This window comes from Eucalyptus grandis, chromosome 6, assembly GCF_016545825.1.
Source record: "Eucalyptus grandis isolate ANBG69807.140 chromosome 6, ASM1654582v1, whole genome shotgun sequence".
Taxonomy (NCBI): domain Eukaryota; kingdom Viridiplantae; phylum Streptophyta; class Magnoliopsida; order Myrtales; family Myrtaceae; genus Eucalyptus; species Eucalyptus grandis.
This window is the reverse complement of record NC_052617.1, coordinates 9210864-9231984: the sequence shown is the minus strand read 5'-3', so window position 1 is coordinate 9231984 and position 21121 is coordinate 9210864. Positions and strand designations below refer to the sequence as shown.

Below are 21121 nucleotides of genomic sequence, written 5' to 3'. Positions count from 1 at the left end.
CCCTAAACAATAACTTTGGATGTATAATGCTCATGAACGTCTCATAGATCATAACCTTCCTGAATAAGAAAATTTAAACTTTACATAACGGTAAAAACATGGTCACATGATGAAATTTTAACCTTGGAAGTGGCTCAATACAAACAAGGAATGGTTCTATGGAGGCCTCCTATAGCAGCATGAAAGGTAACGCCAAATCTTCAAAGAGAAAGCTAATAGATGATGCAAGCTATGGCTCAATACAAACGAGAAATGGTTCTATGGAGGCCTACCATAGCAGCATGAAAAGTAACACCAATTCTTTAAAGAGACAGCTAATACATGTCGCAAAGGAGGGAGGGATAATACATCCACAACATATAACTTTAGAGGTCGATTAAGGGAAACCATAGCTAAAGGATGCATTTGTCCCCTTCTATGTTGAGAATTTTTATTTTCTTATTTCTTGCTTATTTTTTCTTGAAGTTTTTTATTGTTTTTTTTCCGGAACCATCTTGACTGAACCCACTTGCTCCTCCACCCTCATCAAAGAAACCAATCTCGGGAGATTCTGGCACGGTGGACTTTCTCATGGTGGTGCTTACTGATGGATTTTCCTTTTGATGGGCCTGAGTTGGCCCATCCGCCCAAAAGGCCCGGCCCGTGAGTTGAGGGCCCATGAAGGAAGTTACTAAAAAATTAAAGGAAAATCAGAGAGGTGGTTATCTGAGAAAGAGATGTTACGTATTTTGAAAAAGAGAGATTACGCTCTCTCTTGATTTTGCACGTCCTCTCTCAGAAGTTACGTCTTTTCACATCGCTTTCTCCCGAAGAACAGTAAAAGAAGAATCCTCTGAAGAACGATGTGGATTATTCCTCTTTGATTTGCAACATCAGGGTTTAGTCTGTGAAAACAAAGGTACGTTCGTTTATGTGATATGCCTTAGGATCGGTGATACATGTTTGTTTTTAGGCTCGTCTTCCGCATTTGTTTTAGGGGTTCGATTTAGTGTCGAATCCGGTTTCAGGGAATCAGTAATTTTTGACATTGGTATCAGAGCCTCTTAATCATGTTTCCTGATTACTATTTACGTTTATAAACAATTTTTGATTGATTGTTTTTTGTTAAACGTCACTGTTAATCGTTTTAGAGACGGAAAAATCTCGACGCTGTACTGTTCCCCCTATTTCTGGTTTTTCCGTAGATCAAATTGTGATTCTGATTGCTTAGGGTTGAAGTGTTTAGCGATACGAGAATTTCGAGTGGTCGCTTGCTGCTAGACGCCACTGGACGCGCTGCCACGCGCGGCCAAAGAGTTCGGCTTCGTCAGTGCGTGCAATGCACACGTGCGGTAACCACACGCGCACGCGGCAATTGCCTGCGCGTGCGAGGCACGCGTCGGCTGACGTCATCGTGACGTCGGCCAGCGGTTGCCCACGCACGCGCAGGGCACGTGCCGATCGATCCGTCTGACCCGCCCGACCGGCCTGACCGGACCCGACCCGTTCGACTCGGAGGACCCGTTGACTTGACCTGGTCATGCGTTGACCGTTGACCACATGTTGACCTGTGTTGACCGGCATTGACCATTGACTTTGACCGTTGACTTAAAAAAAGAAAAGAAAATTAATTGTTTCTTTTTTCAATTATGTCTATGTGGATTATATGTAATCCTTTTTGTTCTGCATTTATTGCAGAAACTATGATGCGTTATGCACGCATGCCTGCATTTCCGAGAACGGATGAAGAGAATGCAAGAATTAAAAGGCTAATAATAGAGTTAGCTAATTATTGGTGGAATGATAATGATATAGTATCACACGTGGTCATGGTCAATAAGATGATACAAGAAATTATCTGGAGTGATTATCTTATGCCGGATTTTGAGAAGGTGTCGGCCTTAATGGACACTCTTTCACCTGAATGACAAGCAGTGTTAGATCGTCTATGGGAGGTCAACGTGGTCCCGGATTATAAGAGGCTTGCAGAAGTTTTTGTAAGAGAATATTATAGGATCGAGTTGACCAAAACTTTAACCCTTGGATTGAGTGTCACATGGCGTAGAGTGAATGCGCCTTGGAGGTGGCATGAGAGCTCTTCAAAAGTTTTTTTGTAGTTGGCCGATGTGTCTTCAGATCTCTTAAAGAATATTACTGATAGATTAGATAAGACTTTCCTTACTTATTTCTTAGATGAGTATGAGATGTTTCAGGTGTAGATGTCTCTTTCTATGTTGATATTTTTTCCTTTGAATATATTGCTTAGTGTAATGGACATGATTAATTATTGAAAGTTCAATGTTATTTATTGTTGTAAATTAGCATGTTAATTTACAATTTGTTGTGGGAAGTTCAAGAAAGTTTTAGTGACTTTGCTAAACTTATATTGTATAGAAAATTATATTAATGATAAGGGATAAGTGTTCGAGAAGTCCTACACATCACTTAAAGTGCATTTCAGTCCTAAAACTTGCAAAAAAGTGCATTTAAGTCTAAAACTTGTCAAATTGTTTCAAATGAGTCCTAAAATCGACGCCGTTAGCATTTTCCGTTAAAAATGCTGACGTGGCATTTTAAATAATTTTTATTTTCCACGTGGATTTTTTTAATGATTTTTATTCATTTTTTTAAAAAATTAGATTTAAAAACTAAAAAAATCAAATTTATTCATTTTATATTATTTTCACAAAAAAATTTTAAAAAAAAAGTTAAAATATTTATTAAAGAAAAAAATTCAGCGGTTCCTTCTCCACCGCCGCCGCGCCGCGCCGCCCATCGCCGGAGGGGCCGGGCCACGGTCGCCGGCCCGGGCGGGTGGCCGGGCCTCGCCGGCCCCGGGCGAGGGCCGGCGACCGCCGCCCGCCCGGGCGAGGCCTCGTCGGCCCTCGCGGGGCGGCGAGGATCGCCAGAGCTGGGCGAGCCTCGCCGGCCCGAGCGAGGGCCGACGAGGCCTCGCCTGTGGGGCGACGGCCGCCGGCCCCCGCGAGGCCGGCGACGATTCGCCCAGGGGGCGGCGGCGCCGGCCCCGCGAGGGCCGGCGGGCCCCGACGGGGCACCCTCACTGCGCCGTGCCCGATCCGGGGCCCGTCGGCCCTCGCGGGGTCGGCGGCCGCCGCCCCCGGGCGAATCGTCGCCGGCCCTCGCGGGGCCGGCGACGTCGCCCTGGGCGAGGGCCTCGTCGGCCCTCGCCGGGCCGGCGAGGCTCGCCGATCGAGGCGATCCTCGCCGGCCCCGAGCGAGGCGGACGAGGCCTCGCCGGGCGGGCGACGGGCCGCGCCGGCGAGGCCGGCGAGGCCCGGCCACCCCGCCTGGGCCGGCGACCGTGGCCCGGCCCCTCCGGCGATGGGCGGCGGCAGCCGCGGCGGCGGGAGAAGGAACCGCTGAATTTTTTTTTTTAATAAATATTTTAACTTTTTTTAAAATTTTTTTGTGAAAATAATATAAAATGAATAAATTTGATTTTTTTAGTTTTTAAATCTAATTTTTTAAAAAATGAATAAAAATCATTAAAAAAATCCACGTGGAAAATAAAAATTATTTAAAATGCCACGTCAGCATTTTTAACGGAAAATGCTAACGGCGCGATTTTAGGACTCATTTGAAACAATTTGACAAGTTTTAGGACTTAAATGCACTTTTTGCAAGTTTTAGGACTGAAATGCACTTTCGTGACAAGTTGTAGGACTTCTGGAACACTTATCCCTAATGATAATTTCAAGTTATGATTTTTGGATGATGATTGTAAACATAGTGACCTCTTGATTCTGAAACCTAATTTGAAATTATTCATTAATATGATGTTTTATGCAAAATAAATGCATAAATGATATGCATTAATAATTCGTGTATATATTTCTGATATGTTCAGATCGATGGATTCAGCAACTAAGAACATAATTGCTGATTTGAACAAAGAAGACAAAATGAACTGCGAGAATTGTGAAATATTGAATATGAAAATCCAATGTGTGTTTGAAAAGCAAAAAGCACTAGAAGCTCTTGACCATGTTATGGAAGAAATTGGGAATGTTGTGCGTCACCTTGAGCTAGCAGATGACTGCCTCAAGGCATTTGAGAAGGAAACACATATTTGCTATACTGCTTCCAACTTAGAAGGAGCTTCGAGCTCTAAGTGCAAGCACATTGATTCGTTCAATATGTGGAAATGCAAGGGATCAAGTCATTCTTGCAAGAAACCAAGAGCTAACCAACATGAGAGAGGAAAACGTCCTCGAGTGAAGAGTATTGCAAGAAACCAAGAGCTAACCAACTATGATCAGAAGGGTCACTATGCTCGCGACTGTCGCGAGTCAAAAAAGGTACTCACCCTCGTACTCTTAAAAGTTTTGCTAATGTGTCAAGTTCTGTGTTTTTAACTAAATCTAATCCTTTGTAGACTGTAGATTCGGGAGCAACAGACTATGTAGCGAAGGATAGAGAATCCTTCGTAGAATTTCGACGAGTTCCGACTGGAACTAAGTGGATCTATGTAGGAAATAACTCCAGAGCTGAAGTTAAAGGAATTTGCACCTTATTCCTACATGATGTTTTATATGTTCCGAGGATTTGTCGAAATTTAGTGTCTGTTTTGGTGTTGGTTAAGCTTGGTTTTAGTGTGAACTTCTATAATAGCAGTGTAGATTTGTATTTGGATACAAACTACTATGGTTGTGGTCATTTTCTGGATGGTTTTATTGTACTAAATGTTGACTGTGGTGATGTCAATATTTGTTATTCACATTTTCACGTCTTTTTACTTCATATGATAATCATGTGAATGTGTGACATGCTAGACTTGGTCATATTGGCCGACAACGTATAAATAGACTAATCAAAGAGAGCTTGTTGGGTAACATTGAAAAAGTCGATTTGCCCATATGTGAGCATTACCTAGTAGAGAAAACGACAAGAAAACCATTTGGAAAAGGTAAAAGAGTTGAATTTCCTTTGTAATTAATCCATTCTAACGTCTGTGGTCCGATGAATGTAAGAGGAAGGCATGAGGCTGTTTATTTCATCACGTTTATAGATGATTATACTCGATTCGGATATGTCTATTTGATTTCTCATAAATTTGAAGTATTGAGTTGTTTCAAAAGGTTTATGAATTTGGTAGAAAATCAATTAGACAAGAAAATAAAAGTATTGCGATCCGATCGAGGTCGAGAATATTTATCTGATGAGTTTAGAAAATTATGTGATGAAAAAGGAATAGAAAGATAGTTGTCTATTCCATATACTCCTCAACAAAATGGTGTTGCAGAGAGAAGAAACAGAACCCTACTAGAAATGGTTAGGTCCATGATGGTGCATGCTAACTTACCTATCACTTTTTGGAGTGATGCGTTGTTAACTGCTGCCTATATACTTAACTGGGTGCCTTCCAAATCAGTTACTTCCACTCCATACAAGTTATGGACAGATAGAAAACTGGACTTAAGTTTTCTTAAGCCATGGGGTTGTGCTGCTTATACTCATGAGCCCTCTCACAAGTTTGGGAAATTGGGTCCCAGAGGAAAGAAGAGTATTTTCATAAGATACTCCGAACACTCGAAAGGATATGTGTTCATAGGTAAGCAGGAAAGTGGGAGTATAACTGAATTTGAATAACGGGACGTCACATTCTTAGAGAATGAATTTCCTAAGAAGGGCGAAATAGGTGAAGCTTGCTCCATATTTGAAACCTTGGATCAAGATAATGATATTAGTGGAGTTTGTCCAAGTGAGAGTAACATGAGAAGTGATGAATTTAATTCAACTCACTCTTAGTTACAACCACATGATGAGATGATATCGTCATTATCTAATCCGAGTGGGAGCATGATGGGGAATGATGTGCAAAGTGTACAATCTCCCATACAGCGAACAAGTCGCAAAAGTATTCACTGTCGACGTTTTGGCATTGAAGGGGAAACTTTCATGGTTGCTTCACAAGATGAGGATGAGTCAAGAAATATTAATGAGACTCTAAATTGCCCTAGTAAGGAAAAATGGATTCATGCAATGGAAGAGGAGATTGAGTCAATGAAGTCAAACCAAGTTTGGGAATTGGTTGATATTCCAAAAGGACGCAAAGTTATTGGGAACAAGTGGGTTCTCAAAATAAAGCGTAAAGTCGATGGCTCGATAGAAAGGCATAAGGCCTGCCTTGTGGTGAAGGGGTATAATCAATAGAAATGAATTGATTATGAAGAAACATATTCTCTTGTAGTGAGATTTACCTCGATTCGCATTATTCTGGCAATAGTGGCTAGTATGGATCTTAAGTTACATCAAATGAATGTAAAGACTGATTTTCTCAATAGAGAATTAGACGAAGAAATTTATATGAAACAACCTGTTGGTTTCATTATGAAATGCCAAGAACAAAAAGTATGTCGACTTTTGAGATCGATATATGACCTTAAGCAGTCGTTGAGACAATGGTATATACGTTTTTATAATGTCATAATGTGATATGTGATATTGCTAGTATGAGTACCTAGAGGGGGGTGAATAGGTATATAAAGAATTTTTCTCAATCAATTGCACAATACTAGACAGTTGGTGGAAACAATAATCAAAGTAAGATTGAGAGAAGAGAAAATTGAACACGCGGTTTATAGTGGTTCGGCTTATATCAAGCCTACGTCCACTCTTCTTCACTGACAGCCTATTGGCTGGATTCCACTATGAACAAGAGAGGGGTTACAGCACGCCTTGCCTTGATTCCACAAAGGTAGATGTTCTACCACACCTCCTTAAGATTTCTCACAAATATAGACTCTCTCTTTCGTATACAAGTATTCGCTCAAAGGATTTGTCTAAACAAAAATGAGCTTTAGACTTTGGAATTCTTCTATCGCGCACACCTTGAACAACTAAGACAGTCTTCCTTATATACTCCTTTATGCCATCATACCCGTTGGCACTTACCAAAGGAATTCCTCCAATCTACCCGTTGGACGGAATCAATTAGGAAGATTGTTCAAGCTATTAAAGGAACGTGTTGATAGCCAATCAATCCTGTTTGCCCATACAATCAGGATCTCGGTTTCCATAAGCAGAACCTTCCAATAATATTTAGGCAATCACCGGATCTTCAATTATCGAATCAATCTTCGATCAATCAAAGGACTCCGTTTATGTCTTCTCCAGCCATGAGATCTTCTCCAGTTGATAAGGTTAAATCCTTAACGAAACATCTAGTTCTGATAACCTTTCTTCAACGGATTAGTGACTGCCAATGAGGATAGACTTTGAGTCTTGAGTCTGGTGTCCCAAGGTCTTCAGACTTTAATTAGCAGAGTCTGCAAGCCTTCAGACTAGACTGATAGAAACGATTTGTCAACTTCAAAACACTTCAAGAAGATTTCTCCAACAATATGATTTTAACAATGATTGATGAGGATCATTATGTATATATCAAAAGATCCAAAGATTAATTTGTGATCATATTATTATGTGTTGATGATATACTAATTGCCGGAAGCAATAAGGAGTTTGTTAATATTGTCAAAAGTTGATTATCTTCCAATTTTGAGATGAAAGACATGGGTGTGGCTGCATACATTCTTGGAGTTAAGATTTCAAAAAATCGTTCGAAGAGACCATTGTCTCTTTCGTAAGAAACATACATATATAGGGTTTTTGAACGATTTCTTATGCAAGACTGTAAATCTATAGATACTCCTATTGCAAAAGGCGAAGGATTGAGCCACGGATTGTGTCTAAGGACTCCACAAGAAAAGGAACAAATGCAACATGTTCCTTATGCTACTGTTGTTGGGAGCTTGATGTATGTTATGATGTATACAAAACCTGACATATGTTTTGCAGTTGGAATGGTGAGTAGATACTAATCCAATCCAAGTCAAGCATATTGGAAAGCCGTTAAGAGAATACTAAGGTATCTAAAGGGAACTGCTGATTATACGCTGAGTTATCAAGGAAAGGATCTACGACTGGGGAGGAGATTTAGATGAAATGAAATCTATCTCTGGGTTTGTTTTCTTACTGAATAATGACGTTATATGTTGGAGCAGTAAGAAACAAACGTGTATATCCCTGTCTACGATAGAAGCTGAGTTCGTGGTATTATCAGCAGAAATACAAGAAGGTGTTTGGCTTAAGAGATTTTTGGATCATTTAGGTATTATTGGAAGTGCTGCAGATTCATTATTGGTTAACTGTGATAGCCAAGCAGCAATAGCGTACACCAAAGATTCAAAATATCATGGAAAGACCAGACATATAGATACCAAGTATAATTTTGTCAAAGATATGGTTACACGAAAAGATGTGAACTTACAGTACATGTCTACGCATAGAATGGTAGCAGATCCTATGACAAAGCCAATACCTAGAGATGTATTTTGTGGCCATATGAAATCTTTAGGATTGCGTAGAGGCTGATGTACTGAATATTGTAATTTCACTAAGTGTTCACATTTGATGAATTTGTGTTTTCATCATTAATGCCTATGAATCTTTGTTTGATGTTTATGCATCTTAATGCTCAGTGCATTATATATTAAGTTGAGAAAGTATGTCGGACAGATAAAAGATTAGCCCACTCACACGGGTAATCGCCTCTATTTACTGTGTGATAAATAGAGATAAGACGGTTTTTAAGCTTATTATCTAGGTGATAATCGAGAGCTCAAGCTTAAAATGTATATATCGCCTTAACTAAGTGTTAAGATGATGACATAATATTTACTATGTCCAAAAGTAAAATAACCCACATATTTTACTTTATCTGTCTATGATGCTAGATGTGAGTTCTGATGAATTATGAATGAGTAGATACGTGAACTCAAGTTAGACATTAAGTATGTCTGAACTATCATCTGTATGGTATTAAAGGTGTAGGCATACGCTCAATGGGAAATGAGTTAAATACCGTAATACGTATTTCATACTACGTATGCATGAGACGACCAATAAGAGTGGCAAAACAAAAGTTTTTATCCTAACTTTTATGCTATGTGAGACTCTTGAGGAAAAGAGTTCATCAATTTAGTGCCCTCATGACTCTTACTTATTCTCAAGATTTCTATTTAGTGTTTGTTATCTTAAGATGTTGCCAATGATCATGAATTGATTCGATCTAATGGGACATTTCTAGAAAAGCAAGCTAAACTGAAATTGAGAGTTTGAAGAAAAGAGGAAGATCGAATTTGGAAAATCACATTATAGTTTTGTGTTCACTGGTCGACCAATTATGACTGTCTTTGGGATAATCATAATTATGAATACAATATATCAATGATTAAAAAGAGATCAAGAGAGAGATATAAATGTGATCGATCGATCTAGGGTACTGCATACTAAATCTACTCAGGATGTGATGCCCATTATGAGCTGCTATATATTCTTAACAGATATATGGTAACGAGCTCTCAAAGTATGTTGGTCGCATGGACTATTCACCAGTATGAATGTTGCAGTGAGGAAAAGAGGACTATGTTCGGCCCACCATGTAAAATGGGAGTCTATGATGGACTTTTCATTGATAGGCCTAAGTAGGGCCCGTCCGCCCATGTTGGTTTTGGCCCACCATGTGCGAGTGGGAGATGATGGATTTTCATTTTGATGGACCTAAGTTGGTCCGTCCGCCCAAAAGGCCCGGCCCGTGAGTTGAGGGCCCATGAAGGAAGTTATTAAAAAATTAAAGAAAAATCAGAGAGGTGGTTATTTGAGAAGAGAGGTTACGTATTTTGAAAAAGAGAGATTACGCTCTCTCTCGGTTTTGCACGTCCTCTCTCAGAAGTTATGTCTTCTCACACCGCTTTCTCCTAAAGAACATTATAAGAAGAATCCTCTGAAGAACGACGTGGATTATTCCTCTTTGATTCACAACACCGGGGTTTAGTCTGTGGAAACAAAGGTACGTTCGTTTATGTGATGTGCCTTAGGATCGATGATACATGTTTGTTTTTGGGCTTGTCTTCCGCATTTATTTTAAGGGTTCGATTTAGTGTCGAATCCGGTTTCAGGGAATCAGTAATTCCAAACACTTACAAATCTGAAGGCTTTGTCGATACATCGTGGCCTTTTCGAGCTCCGAATCGTTTGGACAACAGTAACTCTCCTCCTCCATATGGCAAAAGCCCAAAAAATTCACCCATTTATGATCGTCAGAATGAAGGTTTTATTTAGTAATTGGTAAGCAGGTCCTAAGTGGATGGCTGCTTCTGGAATTTTAAAAAGTGAAACGTAGAGTTTGAGTCCGATTTATGGCGGTCAATTGTTGATTTAAGTGAATCGGATCGAAGTAAATGCATGAAGGATCCTTCAATATGATTCACATAAAGCTCTCCGACCATCTTTACTGTGTATCACAGCTACGTTATGTTGCCTTTACTTTTCTAATTGGTTACAATCCCGGGATGAGATTTTCACAAGCATTCTGCGAGTCTTGTTCTGCTCATCTGAGTCATTTTGCGACAGGTTTTCTTAACAATCGTTGATGATTAGTGACTGAGCTTGAATGAATGTCTAATTTGCCGTGGCCAAATATATTAATAAATGGAAGAGGAAAGGATAAAGAAGTGATTATACAACTATCAGAGGATTTATCATTTTAACTAGGATTGAAACATCATCTTGATCCTGGTGGAGAATGCTGGTTGCTGTCATACTCTAGGCTGTTGATATATGCATATCTGTCTGTGGCTTCTAGGGCATATTAACATTATCTCTTTCTAAGCTGGAAGATTACTCAATGGCCACTCCTCTTGTTGGGGCCTATTGCGGTGGCAGTGGTGGTGGGTGTTCTTGGATGGGCATACCAGGCATTGAAGCCCCCGCCTCCAAAGATATGTGGCTCGAGAAATGGTCCTCCAATCACATCCCCCAGGGTCAAACTTAGTGATGGGAGGTATTTAGCTTACAGGAGATCGGCGCTCCAAAGGAAGAGGCTAAGTACAAAGTTATTGTAATCCATGGGTTCAACAGCTCCAAGGATCTCAATTTACCAATTCCACAAGTAAGGAACGTCTCTGCTTTTCTTTACTGATGTAGATCGTACGATTTCACTGACCAATAATTGTTGCCTATTTCTCATGTTGCGGGCATTGCATCCAATTACTGCATTTTCTTTGTGTGTTTATTTCCTGAAACGTACTTTATGGGAGAAAATTCATTGTTAATTAAAAAAAAAAATAGCTATACTGGCAGAGTTAAAGGTGGCAAATTCAGCATCAGAATGTCATTGCACTATCACATAACAGCTTTGGATACGAGGATGTTGAACTGAGGTTGTTTTGGGTGAAGAAAAGTAAAAACTGTTTGTGGCATTTCGTACTGAACAAAAATATGATTTGTCTTTGCATCATGGATTTTCAGCTTGCCCTTTGCAGTAATGCCTTTTGACTTCCCAATCTGATGCATGTAGTCCTTTACTAATGGTGATTGATTGCCGGCATTTCTGCATCTTTATCAAATGTGGTAGAAGTCTTGATGATTATGGTACAATCATCATCATGTTTTCTTTTACAGGAACTTATGGAGGAGCTAAAAATATACTCTCTTCTACGACAGAGCAGGTTATGGGGATAGTGATCCAAATCCATCTCACACTGTGAAAAATGAGGCATCAGATATTGAAGAATTAGTTGACCGGTTACAGATTGGGTCCAGATTTTATGTGATTGGAGTCTCAATGGGCGCCTACCCGGCTTGGGGTTGCCTAAGATATATACCCCACCGGCATTGATCTAGCCATTAGCTTTTCAAGTTTGATTGCCCGATTAAGTCGCTGTTTGAACTTCTCACGTTTATCGACTTGTCCTCACATGTAGGTTATCAGGAATTTCCCTTGTTGTCCCTTTTGTGCACTACTGGTGGCATTCATTTCCTTCCAGACTATACACAGTCCCTTACTTATACACTTGTAAGATGAGTGTAGGAAGTTCCATACCCGCAAGGTAAAGAGTTTTCTCGCAAAAGGTACGATAATCAAAATGATGAGGGGCAATTCATTTTTCTATCCCAAACACTACATATGATCCATTGCTTAACCCTTTGAGCTCCATACACTTGTGAAAATTCTTTCAAATTACCCCTGTCAAGAACAACCCCACATTGGGGCAAGTTGGAGGTAAGACAGCATCATAAGGTGAGCAAAATGAATTAAAATTTTCTTGCTCTCACTTGCATCAATCTTTTAGTCATGCTATTACATTGAATTCATGTGGTAATTTAAGTGCCCTAGGATGACGAAGAGCATTCCTTTCTCTATCCTAAACACTTATATCCTTTGCGTAGCCTACTTGAGCCTGCAATTTCATTTCTTCAAACCTAGTTGGTGATCATCCTTCCACACTGGGGCAGGGCAAAAGGCAGATGAAGACTCTTGAAAGGTTCGAGTGTCATTCAAAGTGCAATTGTTTGACGCATGCATTGTGCGCAAGAATTGAATTCAAAATAGAACTAAGAAGCATGAAAAAGCAGTGTGCCTGGTAAAAGCAAGGCCAATGCTCATGAAAAAAAAGTGAAAAAAATAAATAAGAACTAGGGGCATGAAAAAGCGGTGTGCTTAGTAAAAGTAAGGCCAATGCCCATAGATGAAAAAGAGAGTCAAGATAAGGTGACTGTCAATTGCAAGAATTGAATCCTGATGGAGCAATACTCAAAGAACTCAAAAGTTGAGTTTTTACAATCAATGGGGCATTTCATGAAGACAATTTCCGATGATGAAAAAGAAAACTGGTGGCAATGCCAAGATGATCACCAACTCTCGCCATTCACATGCATTTTGAGCCTAATGATCCTTTCATTTCTTAACCCATGAACCCAGCCTACGTTACGTCCTTTACAAACTCTCTTCAGATTATGGCACTTGAATTAACATAGGAGTTCATATGTTTATAAGCATCGCTCGAAGAGATGCGAGCAAGATTATTTCTTTCTCATTTTGCAGGGTTCTTGACTTGTAAACCTGAAGATAATTGCGAAGTTGTTTTTTCAATAGCCTTGACTCAAAGAGTCCCTTTGTTAAGCCATTGACCAAGCCCACATTACGGTCCTTATTAAAGACATCTCAAATTGGTAAGGTCGTACCGCTTGCGAGAATACTTAGACCCTTGTTGGTATGATGATAGTGAGATGGAGTAATTCTCATAAAATAGCCTCTAAATGAGAGTGAGTGAAAGTCATCTCTAACTGAAGGTCTCTTATTTGGTATTCTTAGGAAAATCATGTCATCGTCTTGAATGGTAATTCTCTAGTTGAAATTTGGGTAATGCAAAGGTCATTATGCATGAACCCCGATTGAATTGATAAAAAAACTTCAGTGGATTTTGAAGCGTGCGTTCCAGAATAGCATTAATTGCTTATTTTTTTGGTGAATGCATTTTTGCTCTAATCATGTCTGACAGGTAATGTTTTCTCAAAGACCCAAGAGCTCCTGACATTCAAGTTCCTTTCAGAATGCCTCATGATATTAGGAGATGAGGAATTATCGCAAACATTGAAGGTCCATCCTTGATGTTCCAAATTTCTACCAGGAGGTGAGAGACCTCTACAGGATATCTAAATCCAAGAAGACATATCCCCAAGAATCAGAGATGTCACTAGGTAAGTATATCTCTACCCATACTCTAAATACTTGTCATTGTGCAGGTATTCTCTCCCAAGTGCATCAACACTTGACTCAATCAAGCTGTCTTTTATATTGACCCGGCGTGCTTTCGTAGCCCAGAGTCCCTTTCATCGACTCGGCGTGCTTTTGTAGCTCGGTGTCCTTTATATTAACCTGGCGTGCTTCCATAGCCCAGAGTCCATTTCATCGACCCGGCGTGCTTCTATAGCCCGGTATCTCTCTTTATTGACTCGGTGTGTTTTCGTAGCCCGGTGTCCCTTGATATGACCTAGCAAATCGGCATGCTTCCGTAGCCCAAAATTCCCCTTCATCGACATGGGAGTCACTTCATTAATTTAGGAGACATATCCTTAAAGATCAGAGATGTCACCTTAAATACTTGTCATTGTACAGGTATTCCTTTTCAAGCACTAGCACTCGATGGAGTTGCCCCCCAAAGATTTTTTCAAGATTCAGGCGACCGAAGAATGGTTCGGGTCCTGGTCAGATGATCTATGTTGCAACGCTGGGCGATCGAAGAATGGTTCAGGTCACAGCCAAGCAAAATCTACGTTTAGGCGACCATAGAATGGTACGGGTCCTAAACGACATTTATTGCTCTAACAGGCAACTGTAGAATGATACGAGTCCTGGAAAAGTAATTTCCTTATTCAGGCGATCGTAGAATGGTACGAGTCCTGAAGAATCAATTTCCTGTCAAGGCGACCGTAGAATGGTACGAGTCCTCGACAACACCTATTCCTTATTCAGGCGACCGTAGAATAGTACGGGTCCTGGAAAGTGAATCCCCGTTTAGGCGACCGTAGAATGGTATGGGTCCTAAACAACATTTATTGCTCTAATAGGCGACCGTAGAATGATATGGATCTTGGAAAAGCGATTTCCTCATTTAGGCGACCATAGAATGGTACGGGTCCTGAAAAATCAATTTCCTGTCAAGGCGACCGTAGAATTGTACGAGTCCTCGACAACACCTATTCCTTATTTAGGCGACCGTAGAATGGGACGGATCCTGGAGAATGAATCCCCATTCAGGCGACCATAGAATGATACGGGTCCTGAAAAAATCAATTTTCCGTCATGGTGACCGTAGAATGGTACGGGTCCTAGACAACCAAACACTGCCATACTGGGCGATTGTAGAATGGTACGGGTCCTGGGAAAGCAGTCTCTTCATAAAGTCATGTTACTATTCTAGGCGACCGTAGAATGGTATGGGTCTTGAACATATAACACCAACTACCTCAAACTACTATATCCTCTTTGAAGGTAAGTTATTCCAGGTAGGTTCATTTATCATTTGCATTAGCATTTTCATGCATAATATAAATTGCATTAAAAAAAAATGGAATTCATTTTCCTAAAAAAAAAAAATCATTCATTGCATGTGCATAATCAAAATTTAGGTCTCAATTTGTCTTTGAAGGCAATCTCTTCGAGCTCACCTTCAAAGAGGGGCAACGGTTGACACCTAAATTTTGGCGATCTGGTCATTTATTTATTGCGTAGAAAATTATGGGTTAATTTTATCCCTGAAAAAATATTAATTGCATAACATATAATTTTAGGTGCATTCATTTTTCTATTTATTGCATTCACATTGGGTCAACGATGGTGGATGGACTCGAACGAACGGTTTTAAGCTTGATAGATAAGAAGGCATTTCTTTATTTCAAACAAGAAATGGATATCTTCGTCAAATATCTAGAGGAAAATTCACGATCGGAACAAGACCAAAAGAAATATCGTGTCAATATTCATTCAAGAGCATAAAAGGAAAATTTGACCAATGAAAATGAATAAAAAGAAAGGATGATATGGTAGTCGACGTTTTATATATTCATGCAATGTATCAGCAAGAAGCGTACACGGCGTGATATATTCTTCGTTCGAAAACATGAAAGTCGCAGATTTTGAGCGCACCCGAGAGGGGAAAGAAAAACAAAAGCGAAGATTTTATAATATTTTAACACATTTTCTTTCCTTGGTGGGGGACTTCGTGCATGCATATAAAAGGGGGGCGACAGAATTTAGGTCAGCCACAATATAAAAATTGTGAGTGAGAGACGAGAGAGAGAGAGAAAGCACGAGAGGTGGTCTTCTTCTTCGGTGCTTGACCTACCTCAACCCATGACTTTGTTGTGATTGTCCAAATTGCTTGTTGGCCACCACTCTACGAAGATACTGGAGTCGCAAACGTCCAGTCTTGTTGCACTTCATCGTTCTTTATTCTAGGTGCACCAAGACGCACCACCCTTGCCGATGCCGTGCCATTGCCATATCGTTGCCCTCTGCACTACGGCTGAACCCTTCGTTGTCGACCTGTTGTTGCCGCTCACTGTTGTGGAGTCGCAGCCCGCGTTGCCCTGACGCTGAGTTCCACCCCCATGAGCCATGGCGATCCTGTTGCAGCTGTAACGTTCCTCCACGTCTGAGCTGTCATTACCTGACATGAGCCACACTCATACGGCCTGTTAAGCCATTCGTGGAATCCCCAGCAATAACGGCGTGCTGCTGTCCAAGCTCGAGCCTGACCATTCCAAACAGAGAAGTTGCAGTATCGGTGAATCACCGTTCTTCTGAAGTCCACCAACGAAGAGAAAGAGGGGCACATAAAGAGCAAATAAAAAGGAATACAAAGATCACTTTCGTTTTCTTTGCAAACCATTCACGTTGGCTGGTGAAGTCTTGCTGCTAGGCTTTCAACGAAGACTTTCTTTCCTCGTAATTTTTGCAGGACATCCCCTCGTCTTTTGGAGAGAGACATGGGAAGCCTTTCCTAAGTGTTCACCCCTGCATTGCATGACTACCCGCTGACTGTGGTGCCAGTCACGAGCCATCATTAGCCGCCTCTCGCCACTAGTCATCCCTTCGAGGAGCCTGTTGCGATCCCGGTCCGATTGCACTTGGTCCAAATTTGGGAAGAATATCATCAAATTAGGTAAGATGCACATCTCTAGTATATTTGGATATTTTATTGTCTAACATATGTCCATTTATATCTAGTTTCATATCCATGAGTGATAGACATAACTTTCAATTAGGATATATTTCCTAGTTCGCAACCGCATACCGATTTTTTATTGCGTCTATAAGGCTTTAGATGTAATAATTAATTACGCGGGAATAAAATTGATATCTTGATCTTTAAGGCTTAAGATCAATTTATCGATTTTATTAGCGAAATAATCAAGTCTGATTTAGATATTGTTTCCTAATTTGGACGATGTGCGTTATTTGTGATGATTCTGAATGATTTTGTGCTTATCTTTTAATTGCTTTATTTATCCCGAAAATACAAAAAGATTGCATTTGCATATCATGTAGATTATATTTGATTTCCTATATAGAATTGCATGATAGACTAGTTAGATACCTTTTTAATTATATTAGAATGCATGTTTAGATGATATCTAGGTTAAATAATATCTTGGAATTAAATTGCATGTCGAGACAAATTTCTAAGTTAAGATAGGATTTAGATTAGTCTATTTCCTAACTTAAAAATAAATAATATCTCACTTTAGTTAGATTTTTATTATTAGTAATTTTTAATTACGAATTTTTATAAGAAATAAAAATGTCATTGCATGTCATTTAGAATTACATTCATGAAATGCATCCCATTTAGTGATTGTTGCTAGGTCCATTCAATTAGAAATTACATGTTATTAGAGTTAGGTTATTTAGTTAATATTGCATCGCATATTGCATAATTTTCATTAAATAAGTGAAAAAAAGAAGAAGAAATTGCGTGTTAATTAGAAACCATATCAAGGATTGTTGATGTTGATTTTGAATTAACATTGCAGATGCTTTCGTTGCTACGAGGTAAGTCCTGCATTTTTATTTGTTTTCTTGGGTGTTAAATTGATGGATTGCGCACCCGCATGATTGCCTCACATGTTAAAGAATTAGATTTAAAATCAATCCAAGCTGCCTGCAAAACATTTTCTTTGAAATAAAAGAGAAAGGTACCGAAAGAGCGTTAGAAAAGTCTAGCATAACCAAGTCCCCGAACTCATAATCTCTAGTTCGTAGGAGTAAAGTAAATCTCCCGTTACTTTACTTGGGTTTCTAATTGACCCACCAAAAATAGATTAGTGGCGACTCCTAATTGAAAAATCATTTACATGTTATAAACTTGAACCTAAGTCGCGAATTGGTATGGGCTTGAGAGAGCCCGAGTTAAGTCTAGGTTTAACAATCCATTAGCCAAACCCTAGGTGGTTCACACCTGAAAAATTGGTCGCGACAAGGAGGAATTCCACATTGCAGAACTTGTCTTCTTGGCAAGCAAGTCAAATTTCCTTTCAAAGGAGGAGGCTGGAGAGCATGTGAGAAGCTGCAATTAGGCCACACAAATTTATGTGGACCTATGTCAGAGTCTTCTCTCAATGGTAGCAGGTATTTCATTACTTTCACTGATAATATGACTAGGATGAGTTGGATTTATTTTCTGCGAGCCAAGTCTGAAATTGCTGATGTGTTTGTGAAGTTCAAAGCCTTAGTTGAGAATCAGAGCGGGAAGAAAATTAAAATGCTTAGATCTGATAATGGTTCTGAGTATACTGCTCACAAGTTTAAGTTGAATTGTGAGCAAACAGAAATTGTGCAGTAGTTCACTGCTCCCTATTCACCTCAACAGAATGGGGTCAGTGAGAGGAAAAACAGAAGCATTATGGAGATGGCTAGATGTATGATGTAGGAGAAGAAGTTACCTAAGAAGTTTTAGGCTGAGGCAACTAATACTGCAGTGTTTCTATTGAATAGATTGCCCACAAAGGCCTTAGAAAAGTCAACACCTTTTGAAGTCTGGCATGGTGTTAAACCTTCTGTGAAGAATTTGAAGGTTTTTGGGTGTTTGTGTTATACTCATGTTCCTCAGGTCAAGAGGGACAAATTGGATAAAAGAGCTGAGCTTGGAATCTTCATTGGGTACAGTCTCCAATCAAAAGCTTATAGGATTTTTCACCCTATGACAGGGAAGGTGATTGTGAGCAGAGATGTTATTTTTCTAGAGGAAGATGAGTGGAATTGGATGGAAGGAAAGAGTGCAGAACAACAGCAGTTTGAAAAACAACCTGCAACAGATGTAAAGGTTGATGAAGTTATAGATGGATTGGAAGACAGTATGGATGATTTACCAGTGAGAGGCACAAGGTCACTTGCTGAAATTTATGAAAGAAGCAATGTGGCAGTGCTCGAACCATCTAACTTTGTGGAAGTTAAGGAGGACCAGAGGTGGATTGCAGCAATGTAGGAGGAGATTGCAATGATCCAGAAAAACCACACATGGGAGCTTGTTGATAGACCATCTGATAAGAATGTGATTAAGGTTAAGTGGGTGTTTAGAACAAAACTTAATCTTGATGGTTCTGTCAATAAACACAAAGCTAGACTGATTGTGAAAGGCTATGCACAAATATGAGGAGTAGACTATTCTGAAACATTTACTCATGTTGCACGACTTGATACAATAAGGTTACTGTTAGCTATTGCAGTAGAGCAGGGGTGGCCTATATTTCAGTTAGATGTCAAGTCTGCATTCCTGAATAGAGAGCTTGAGGAGAAGATTTTTGTTGAACAACCTGAAGGCTTCAGTACCAAAGGGCAAGAAGAGAGTGTATACAGGTTGAGGAAAGCTCTATATGGACTGAAGCAGGCTCCAAGAGCTTGGTATGGGAAGATATATCGATATTTGCAGGATTTTGGCTTTGTAATAAGCTTAAGTGAGTTCACTCTTTATGTCAAGAAGGTGAATCATAGTGTTGTAATTTTGTCACTTTATGTAGATGATCTATTAGTGGCAGGGAATGATATGGAATTGATAAAGAAGATGAAGCAAGATCTATTTGCAGGTTTTGAGATGTCAAACTTGGGAAAGATGGCTTATTTTTTTGGTCTAGAAGTCAAACAAGCTTCATATGAAATGAAATCTTCATCTGTCAGAAAAAATATGTGAATGAAATTCTAAAGAAGTTTCAGATGGAAGATTGTCGAAGTGTAAGCACTCCTATGGTTGCTAAAGAGAAGCTGCAGAAGAATGATAGAACAGATGCAGTAGATGTTTCTATGTATAGAAGTTTGATTGGGTGTCTCATGTATCTTACAGCAACCAGACCATATATTCTATTTGTTGTGAGTGTTTTATCCAGGTTTATGAGTAGTCCTAATCAGTTACATTTGGTTGCAGCAAAAAGGGTCTTGAGATATCTCAAAGGAACATTGTTCTTTTGTGTGAAGTTTAAGAAAGGTTAGAAGTTTAATTTCCAAGGATTTTCTTATAGTGACTAGGCTGGTTCAGTAGATGACATGAAGAGTACGTCTGGATATTGTTTTAGTATTAGTTTTGCTTGTTTCTCCTGGTGTTCTAAAAGGCAAGAGATTGTAGCTCAATCTACTGCAGAGGCTGAGTTTATAGCAGCTACTGCAGCTGCAAATCAAGCTTTGTGGCTGAAGAAGATAATGAAGGTTTGTGGCTGAATTCTAGTGATTGCATTGAAGTTAATATTGACAATAAGGCTACTCTAGCAATATCACAAAATCCAGTTTTCCATGGCAAAACCAAACTTTTTAAAGTCAAATTTTTATTTCTGCGTGAGGTACAACAAAATGGCGAAGTTAAGTTGGTCTATTGTAGATCTGAAGATCAGCTTGCAGATATGTTTACAAAACCACTTCAAGCTAGAAGATTTGAGCTATTAAGAGAGAAAATAGGAATCTGCAGCAGCAACTGATCCAAGGAGGAGTTTGTTGGAATTGTCGTAGTGCTGCTGTTTTCGGTCATGTTTCCTTTGTTTTCCTTTGTTTTTTAAAAATAGCCAAGTTCATTTAGTTATGCAGTTAGTGTTTTTGCTATTTTCTAGGAAGTTAATAGTACGTTTGTGTGCAGTTATGTGTTGCACGTATGTGAGCAATTTCTGCTTTGTATTTATTTTTGCTTGCTATTTTCTAGAAAGTTAATAGTACGTTTGTGTGCAGTTATGTGTTGCACGTATGTGAGCAATTTCTGCTTTGTATTTATTTCTGCTTTGTATTTAGTTGTGGTACTTGACAATTTTTTCTTTTGCACAAGACGTATGAAGTGCTATGCTCTGTTTTTTTTTTTTTTTTTTTTTTTTTATCCTTTCTCTCCCTCAAACAACAGAGATGTTTTCTGTTTTGATTGTTGTTTTATGAGCTTTAACAATTTGATCCCCTGGAACTGGAAAACCCTTTTCCCGACAATCAGGGCTCAGTCCACCTTTGGCAAGGGATGGAAGACCGCATAATTCCATGTGAGATTAACCAGTACATTGCACAGAAACTTCCATGGATTCGTTACCACGAGGTGCCCAACGGCGGACACTTGTGCATCTTCGAGAGCGATCTTTGTGTTGCTGTGATAAGGGCACTTTTACTGGGATAAGCTTTGCTTGTGCGGGGGAACCTACCCACCTCGCCTTGAACAATTTCCATGTAACCGGTGAGGCTCCTGGAGATCATTGGCTTGTGTATGGACTGGTGCACCCTGCGTAGGTGAGGGAATTAGCTTCTCTAATCATTTTCCGG

At 39.7% G+C, this 21121-nt stretch overlaps 1 pseudogene; it reads left to right on the top strand.

Annotated features, from left to right (window-relative positions):
- The first annotated feature begins 3989 nt into the window (after positions 1-3989).
- Positions 3990-20978, top strand: LOC120294292 (annotated as a pseudogene).
- Positions 20979-21121: the final 143 nt, after the last annotated feature.